This window comes from Diadema antillarum, unplaced genomic scaffold (assembly GCF_040938485.1).
Source record: "Diadema antillarum isolate AM-2024a unplaced genomic scaffold, OU_Dant_1.0 seq00002261_RagTag, whole genome shotgun sequence".
Classification (NCBI taxonomy): Eukaryota; Metazoa; Echinodermata; class Echinoidea; order Diadematoida; family Diadematidae; genus Diadema; species Diadema antillarum.
In genome coordinates this window covers 300,092-310,055 of record NW_027272890.1, presented here as the reverse complement: position 1 = coordinate 310,055, position 9,964 = coordinate 300,092, and positions in this window count along the sequence as shown.

Here is a 9,964-nt window from a genome sequence, read left to right as displayed (position 1 = left end):
TTCAGCAATTCTATATAATTATAGAGACTCTGTTTTGAATTTGTTTATCATTTATGACCAGACCATTGCGCTACATACTTTGTTCTAAGTTTTTTTCTTATTATGCAAACATCTAGGATTAAATAGTCTGACAAATTTATAATCATATTCTACACAATGGATACACCAAGTTAAATCCTCTGTTGGTTATGATTCACCTCTTTTCTCACCGCATGTTTTTTTAGCTGCCCCTACTTTTCATGCTTCTCTTTGAAAATTAGCCCTAAGTTTAGCTGAAAGGGCAAATTTCTTCCCATGAGTGGAAAACGAATAAATAAAATAAAAGATAATAAAGAGGAAAACTGTCTTTCTTTGATTATGTATGCGCGCTTGTGAGTTGTCTCGAATTCATTGTTGGACATGTATCTTTGATTGAATCAGTTAATATTGTTCTATAAAAGGTGCCTTTTAAACGATATGTTACATTGAATTTTCTGTCATGACCAGTCAGGTGGACAGTCCATAAAACAAAATAGAGTGTAGTCTCATGGTCCACCTGGTGGTTACTTCTGGACATACACCATCACATGAAATTGAAATGAAATGATCACATAGAAAAGCAAGAAAAGAAGGGGCACCTAAAGAACTTAATGGTGAGAAAAATGATGAATCACAACCAACAGAGAGTTTCATTTGGTGTATGTTTTGTGTATAAATTTGTGAATCTAATCTTAGATGTTTGCAGATAATAAGTTGGAAAAAAGCAATCAAACTCAACTGAAGGAAGCACGTCAGGAAGTATTTGAAGACACACACATAAAAAATAATAATAGTAAATAATAATACAAATAATTTCAAATTGAGCACGTACACCAGGTGAATTATTGTACATGAAAACTAGAAATATCATTGTGGGAAATGGTATTCGTCCCTCCCCCCCCCCATAAAAAAGTCACTCCAGTATACCAAAAAAAAAGTGTTATCAGAGTACATCTCTGATAAAAAAACCCACAAAAACAAATATAACTGCACTGCTAACTAATAATATATTCTTAGCACCCAAATCCTATCCGATGACCCAAAACCTTTGCCCCCATCCCCCCCCAAATAAAAAATCACCTTCAGACAACAAATTCACGATACCAGGTATCATCAACATACCCAAACCAGTTTAGATACACAATAAAAATAAAAATAAAAAATGATTTCAAACCCTTAGCTTCGTGTATCGTTAACCTGAGGCTCCATGACCCGTTTTCTCTATGAAAATCCTTATGTGGTATTCATACACCATCACTGTGCAATTAACAATGTATATACGCACCGAAATTCATAAATACTATTGGGTTTTGTGAAGAATGACTAAAAAAAAAAAACAACCAAAGACAAAAACAGTGAAATACTGGATCAATTATATGTATGTCCTACACCTAAAGTCTGAAACCCAGGGACAATAAGGTTGGATCGGAAGCAAAACTAAATATAAATCAGTCAATCATAAATCAAAATGTATAAAAAATAATCTTAAATTCAATTCAATTGTACCTTCGAACTGAAATCCCGTGGTGAATGGTGTTCGCCCCCCCCCCCCCCCTCCAAAAAAAAAAAAAATAGTCTGTGTGTCATAGCAACCAAGAGCAGTCACATAAAGAGTAACAGCAAAAACAAAATCACAATCCTGGTCCTAGCACATTGAAAAGGGAAACGCAACTCCTTTCTCCGTTTTCACCGACATTGTGATTGGTGAAGTTGTTGAAATTCGAGGATTTCATCTGAAATTATTTCCTTAGTTCATCTCAGTTTCAGTTGGAGAAGAAAAAGGTTTTCAGTAGATGGAATATCGCATAATTACGGTCGGAAGTCTCTACAAACTTGTCGTTTCGCAGCAGAGCACGTCGCTACAAAGAGCTACACGCCATGTGCCTGCTGGATAGTTTGATGAGGTGCGTAGCATATCGTAGCCAAGGTATAGTCTTCTTCTTCTAGACGCTGAATAATACGGAACCGCTACCACTGATTTATGTGTCGAAATAAAGTGGCCGTTGGGGGCGGTCTTCAATATCCCGTCGCTCGTTGCAAATGGAAAATGGAAAAACGAATATCGAACCGATATCCTGTTTTTCATTTCCTATTTTTTGAAATGTTCAGAAAATAGGATTTTGAGTCATTTTTTGACATTTCATTATAATGAAACGCGAAAAACAGAATTTGAGAGCAAATCCATTATCCTGTGTTCCATTTTCAGTTGAAAATAGGATATTGATATTTTACTCATTTTTCCGTTGGAATAGGCGACGGGCGACGGGATTTCCACGCAATATTCGATTTTCCGTCACCAGTTGTCGACCGGCCACTGAATGGTACTTTAATACCCTGATTCAAACGTCATCTGACGCACCCGGGTGAAGTTCTCCATACACTATACAGCCAACAGTAACGGGAAGTGATCTGCGCTAAGTGCCTGTAACGTGCCAGTTCTAGTCAAGGCTGCCCTTCGTCAGCTCTTGTTGTTGGTGCTGATAAGTATCCGTTTGTTTCCACTATCCGTTTCCCCTGGAATACACTGCCGCGTGTGTAGCCTGCCTTCAGGCCTGTATAGCTGTCATATTATTCGTGCCACATAAAAGCAACCAAAAACCTAAAGAGCAATGTGGATTGAGTGAAAGCAGCAACATTAGAAGAACACATCAGAGAAAAAGTTTGAGGAAAATCGGACAATCTATGCAAAAGTTATTAATTTTCAAAGTTTTGGTGTTGTAATGACTGGATAAGGAGACTACTGGAGTTCATGACGTCATGTGTGGACAACAATATAAAGAAAATATAAAGAGAATTTCACAAAAATTCATTTTTCATGAAAATTACACATTCCATCAACTTGATACTGACATTATGTTAAAGGGAACATAAACCCCAAGAGCAATGTGGGTTGAGTGAAAGCAGTAACATAAGTAAAACACATCAGTGAAAGTTTGAGGAAAATCGAGCAATCGATGCAAAAGTTATGAATTTTTAAAGTTTTGGTGTTGGAACTGCTGGGTAAAGAGACTACTAGAGGTTATGACGTATGAGTGGACTACAATATAAAGAAAATATAAGGGGAATTTAATAAAAATTCATTTTTCATGAAAATTACACATTCCATCAACTTGATACTGACATATGTTAGGGGTAGCAATTATTCTCCCTGCTTTCTGAAAACGGTTTGTCAAGTACTCTTTCATTTTGCTAGAAAAGTAAATTTTTGTGGAATTCCTTTTATATTTTCTTAATATTGTTGTCCACTCATACGTCATAGCCTCTAGTAGTCTCCTCATCCAGCGGTTCCAACACCAAAATGTTAAAAATTCATAACTCCTGCATCGATCGTCCGATTTTCCTCAAACTTTCACTGATGTGTTCTACTAATGTTAATGCTTTTACTCAATCCACATTGCTCTTTGGGTTTGCGTTCCCTTTAAGGGTATAGTAATTAGTCCGCCTGCTTTCTGAAAGTGGTTGGTGAAATGCTCTTTCACGTTAGAAAATACGCTAGAAAAGTGAAAGCATGTTGAGTTTTCTTTATATTTTCTTTACATCGTTTTTCACACATGATGTCATAAACTGAAATAGTCTCCTTATCCAGTTGTTCCAACACCAAAACTTTTACAATTCTTTTGCATCGATTGTCCGATTTTCCTCAAACTTTCACTGATGTGTTCCACCATGGAGCTGTACCTCCATGGTTCTACTAATGTTGCTGCTTTCACTCTATCCACATTTCAAAGTCAAAGTCCAGCAAATTAATATTTCGGCTTAGGAAGAGGCTTCTCCCTTTAAAATACAACTGCTTTAAAATAAAACTGCAGTTTGAAGCACTGAACAATAATCATCTTGAGTTGGTGGGTGGATGCAACGACAAAACAAGTTATTAGAGGAACTATGGCTGTGAGTTGTTCCAACTACCTCTGAAATAGCAAATACTAGTAGTTCGTTGCAGAGTGGCCTGGAAGTTAGGCTAGTGCACCTGGGCAGCAGGATGGGCCCTGGATGGTGGATGGTGTCATCTTAATTAATTCACATTCCGCGACTTCCTGAACAAGCCGTGATTCACGGGATCTTGCTACGTTTACACCGACGGGAGTGTTCTCACTGTCAACGCGTGGCTAAGTTTTGCTTCTCTCTCTCCCTCTCCCCCTTCTCCTCCTCCTCCTCGTTCTCCTCCTCCTCCTCTCTCTCTCCATCTCTCTATCCCTCCCTCTCTGTCCGACTCGATAATGTGCAAATGCTGAAGGCAAACGTATAATTTACAAGTTAAAAAATCCCTCAACGTTGTATTTCAAAAATGGTGACACAAACGCAGTATACAAAATACTGGAGAAAATGCCAACGATTTGTGAAAGTTTCCATCGCGTGTGAATGACAGCTTTCGTCCTGTTATAGGCCTTTCTTCATTATACCGCTTAACAGAGGGCCCTTGACCCTCATTTATTTACACTGATAATTTAACACTCAGGACCCTATTTTGATACAAGTTAATGACGGTATTGCATGGCGTAATGTGGGTTTACTTTGTCGTCGTCGTCGTCGTTGTTGTTGCATTATTATTATTGTTCTTGTTAATTTGCTGATATTTTTTGGAGTGCCGGGAATGTGTAATGACAATATCATTGTCATGAAAAAAAAAAAGAAGATTAAATCCCCTCTCTAAATGATATCTAAAATGATGGCTACAGACATCAGAAAATTCTAGTGTAACTCGTTATTCTTGCTATAGTTTACTTGAACAATTATCTTCCCGATCACCAGTATCATTATCATAATCAACAATTCGCAGCAGCTGATAGTATAGCGTATTTGTCGTCGTCGTAGTAGATGTATATGCCACTATATAAATAATAATATGTTATTGTTATGATTACTGTTTTATTCTTTAGCATTACAGCGTCAACGTTATTACCCATTATGTTGCTATCATAATCACTTTATTTGCATCATTGTTATTGTTTATATCATGATTGAGTTTGTGCTATAGCTCTTTTAAAGTCAGAATAGTATGCTGATAACAATTTGTTGTTACTCATGCTGTTTGTCCGTCTCAATTATACTTTATATTTTTAAGCATAATATCGCGGTATACCTCTGGGGACACTATATACCGGGGTGATTCTAAAGCAGACATGAATGTTGTGTATAATGCCGATAACAGCTTTGCTGCATTTTGAACAGCTTAAGACACAAACAAGATGCACTGTGCGACTTATAAAGTATGTTTGATAAAGAGGCGAGAACTAAATGTGCAAGAATATATGAAAATTACATTGGTAATGCGAACGCCCTATTAGCTGATAATGATCGTCAACCTCTGTGTTCCGAGTATTCATCAAAATGATCTCAAAAGTGTGGGCCTATACACAATCAGTGGTTATATACTTTCAGGATTAAAAACAGAACAAAATACGACAACTCAGTATATATTGATTTGGTGATCCGATCTGACTGTAACACAATACCTTGATACACACATTATCATTCTTTCTTATAGATTTGTTTTGATGTTAGAACGTATCTGCCACATAAAATGTCGGCGCACTTTACAAAATAAAAACCCAATCCACGTATGCAACAGACTCTTCCGCGATACAAAGTCACGATATAACCAAGAAAAAATCACAATGATATCTTTGGTTTATTTTCTATGTTTTCTTATGAACATCGATGAGCATCGATGACTAAACCCATGCTTACATGGCGATGTTGGGTTTTTTTTTCTGTTAAAGGTGACATTGAGAAACTAGGACGCTGTTAGTTTAACAATTTTCCATCACGACAATTTCGCACCTATAGTTTATTATGACAAGAGTTAGAAGACTTAATAGAGCTTAATCGGCAGCTCAAACTTGGTTGCCGAACAGAATAGAACATCCCGATGTCAGAACGTTGGCAAACTCATTGAGATCACGAGAAAAATAAAATCCCGCTTGTCTTTTGGGGGGCATCTGAATTCATTGGTCAAAAGCTATGAGTTTCATAACATTATATCTTCATTATTCAGTAAACCTCCACGAATATGTCTTTGATGCACACGCACCTAACAAAAGAAAGAAGTGTCCGTTGCTGGAGTAAAGCATCGTTAGATGGTTATGTGCGTCACACACACAAAAAAAAAATACAGAAATTACTAAACTATAAATTTGTATGAGTGTTTTTAACGAGGGAAACTTTGATTCTCAATTTGTTATTATGTATCAGTACAGTCCTTCCAACTGTGCACACGGGCGCCTAGCGAGTTCGTTCGACAACGAGGATGGCGGGAGTTCGGCGGCAGCTGACCCGCAAGCGAGTCATTCAGCGCCGCTCTGCTGGCAGAACACTTCTCTCCTCTCTGAGGCTTCTTCAGAATGTTGTTGTTTTGCAGTCTTCTCTACTGATCTTTAGGACATGCAAAGTGTTGTGTCTACTGTTAAATGACTAAGATATCCAGCCACTAATGTCAAAGGGAATTATCACAATCTACAGAATAAAAAAAAAAAAACAGTTAGTATAGCACTGTGTGTTGTCATGTACAATCGAAGCCATAAAAAAACACACCAGCGTTTTGATAGGCATAATTATTGTAACTTTGCAATAATCTACTGCGACCTGCATGCAAAGAGCTATGATATTAAAATACTACACATAGTCATTACAGCTGAAAAATAAAATCCTCGGGGAAAAAAAAAGTAAGACAACAAACATAATCAACTTATAACAAGATATGATACCATCTTCTTTTTAGACACTGAATGACCCATCTTAAGTTTAAATAAAAAGAACAATTATGTTTATATCAATATAATTTACTAGCATCATGTTGTGGGCAGTATCAGTTTACTTACTGATGTTGATAGTTGACACTTTTGTTTCATTCATATCATTTATTATGTCATTCTCCTCACATCGTTTTTAGTCACTTGCCTGTAACCGGTGCTGACAATAACATACAAATCAGTGTAGGGCCAACGATTATGAGAGAGAAATAAGACCAATTTTGTCTGGGACTTTGAGAAGAGGACTAAACCAACTCTTGGTGAGTCAGGACAGGAGTACAAGTTAGCCATGAAGTCAAATGATCTCTTTTTTCTGTCTTCTTCGTTTAAAGGGCGGGAGCATCTTGGCACGTCCTCCCTCTGACTGCGCACAGTTGCCGCGGCTAGACCCCTGCAGCGAGACATGCAAGCTGCGCTGCTTTATATAGCAAGCACTGCTTGGCACTTTTAAACTCGACTTCCAAACTCAACGAATTTTTACCGGAAAACCTGGTTATGACGATGTCTTCACATTCCACGAGGAGTACTGTATTGTCTTAGAATCTACTTCGTTCCTCAGTGGCGTCAGGAGTTTGGAGTGGACTTAAATTTTGCGTCTTTCGACTGGACATGCTGACAAAGTGTATAAAAAAACTATAGGAGAACTAAGTCTTTTACTTAGTGAGTCAATCGTAGTCAATCGTGTAGTAAGACTAGTGGAGACGCCAGTCCAATACAAAGAGAAGCGACAGACAGATAACAAGTTATCTTCACCCTCGTCGGTCTCTGCAGACATATACTGAATTATGTACGTCTTGCTTCGTGTGCCAAAGTCGAGTGATTTTCACTCGGGCGCATCAACGGCATATCCCTCGGCTGTCCCTCCTGTGTTGACAGGCACGAAGTTAATCAAACAGATTAAAGTGTTCATTTTTGGAGTAGAACATTAATCAGATTAGCAGTGTAACGAAATCAAGGTTATCGAGATTTTATTCCTGGTTACGCCTAAGTTTTGTCCTTGAATAGTCAAATTCATCACTGTAGATTGCCAGCGCCGCTATTTATTTTGACGACTATATTAAAAACCTGTAACCATAGGGCCTAATGCGTGACTTTAAATCTATGCTGAACTTTATCACTACCAATATACTAGATACCCAATGATTATGCCAACATGCATAATTTCGGGTAGCAATCAAATATTTGCTGCGCACCTCAAGGGGTTCCCATGAGCAACCTATACAGATAGGAAAGTTTTGGTATAGATCGCTGTAACACACTCATTAGCCTATACTGCAGTTCATTATAGTTGCTGCAATGAGAGACGCGCACAATCTGCTGGCTACTCAAAAGGCATAGGAAGAAAAAAAACGTAGTTTAGAATAGATAAGGCTAGATAATTAGATAGATAGATAGATAGATAGATAGATAAATAGATAGATAGATAAATAAATAGATAGATAAATAAATAGATAGATATTGGTTTATTTCATAGATAGATAGATATTGGTTTATTTTATCAAAAGGAAAATACATAGCAGCCCAGAGGCTGAATTGCGTGTTCTTGATGTTAATATACAAACGAAACAAAACAGTACAATACAATAATCATTTACGTTAAACAGATGCAAAAAAGTGGGCCTTATTACATGTACATAATTTTTACTACAAATACAATTCTCTTTCAAAATCTGCACTTGTAGTAGTAGGACAGTGAAACAACCATCCCGTTTTGATGGGTAAATATACTGTATTGAAATTTAATGTGTTATACTTTACTGTCGCTATTCAATATTCATGCATGTTATATTCACAAGTTTGTGATATCGTTATCTTTGTACCTCGTATTTGTACCTCATATTTGTACCGATATTTAATACCCCGAAGGGGGGTCGATAGAGTCAATTAAAATCTACAAATCTACATTAAAGAAAGCATAAGAAATTGATTACTGTAGATGTACGATCCCATGCACAAGCAAGGGTCCCTCTCGGCAAGAAAATGCAACGTTGTTACTTGTTACAATCAATAGCACGAAAAGGCTAACACCCATCTCAGCCAAAACCAATATGGAAATGATGACGCATTCAGTTGATTTTCTCCAAATCGTGATAGCGCCCTCTACATAGTTAACCTCCATCCTTCCCACCCCTCCCCTTGAAGCGCTCGCACCCCAAATTGATAGCCTCTATAGCAATCCAGTGATGACGAGTAGACCTACTAATACTATACTTTCTGTTACATGCTCCTTCTACCTCAAGATGTGTATTTTGTACATGTATGTAACACCGCTGTAGTTTTGGTAAGATATGGAGAGATTTATTTGTTTGCTATTTTATAGTATTCTTTTTCTACCATTATACATTGCATTCTTCTTCTGTATAGAAGAAAAAAGAAGAATACAGTGTATGTGTAGGCCCCTATATAATGTATTGTGTTGATAGTGAAGAAATTGCAACCGATTGACTGAGAAGAAATGTCTTGATGTTTTATCATTGTATGAAGCATTTTGGTTTTAAAAAAAAATGAACACTCGTATATATGCACGATGCAGTGCAAGAGTCACTGATATCTTAGAGTAAATTTTGATTTTTTGCAACCCACTGAAAGTGAACTTACAAAATGTCTTCATGGATTACAGGAGATTACAGTCTTTACACCCATGGTCGACAGAAACTTCATGCTGTTTTGTCACAGTAAATTGTGTGGTGGTTGGTGATTTATACAAGCGGAATCGTCTTAATTCCAACACGTGACTTATGTTAATCAAATCGTCAACAGTAATGAGCAAATTTTTGACATTATGTTCAACAACAGGCATTTTCTGTAGAGCGCAGAATTGCTGATGAGCGGAATTAAAATTCATTGACAAAGATTACGGTTTGGTCGAGGTCCAAAATTTTGTTGACACCTTAGGACCTATAACAATATGTGGCATGCTGTCACTTGTTGACTAGAGTTGCTAGTTTCCAGAATATAAATTCCTTATCAATGAATTACTATGTATTTGATATAGTAGAAATAAGTGAGCCGTGTGTGAGAACCAAAAGTCAACACAGTGGAATACGGCGAAAGCGAACAGACAAGTTGACCTGTCAACATGCCCTCTGACCCTAACCCGCTCTCCTGTCTGTTTTCTCTGGTTGTCTCGACTGTCTGTCTGTTTTGTCTGTGAGTGTCTGTGTGTTTGTCTTTCTCATTCTCTCTCTATTGGACAG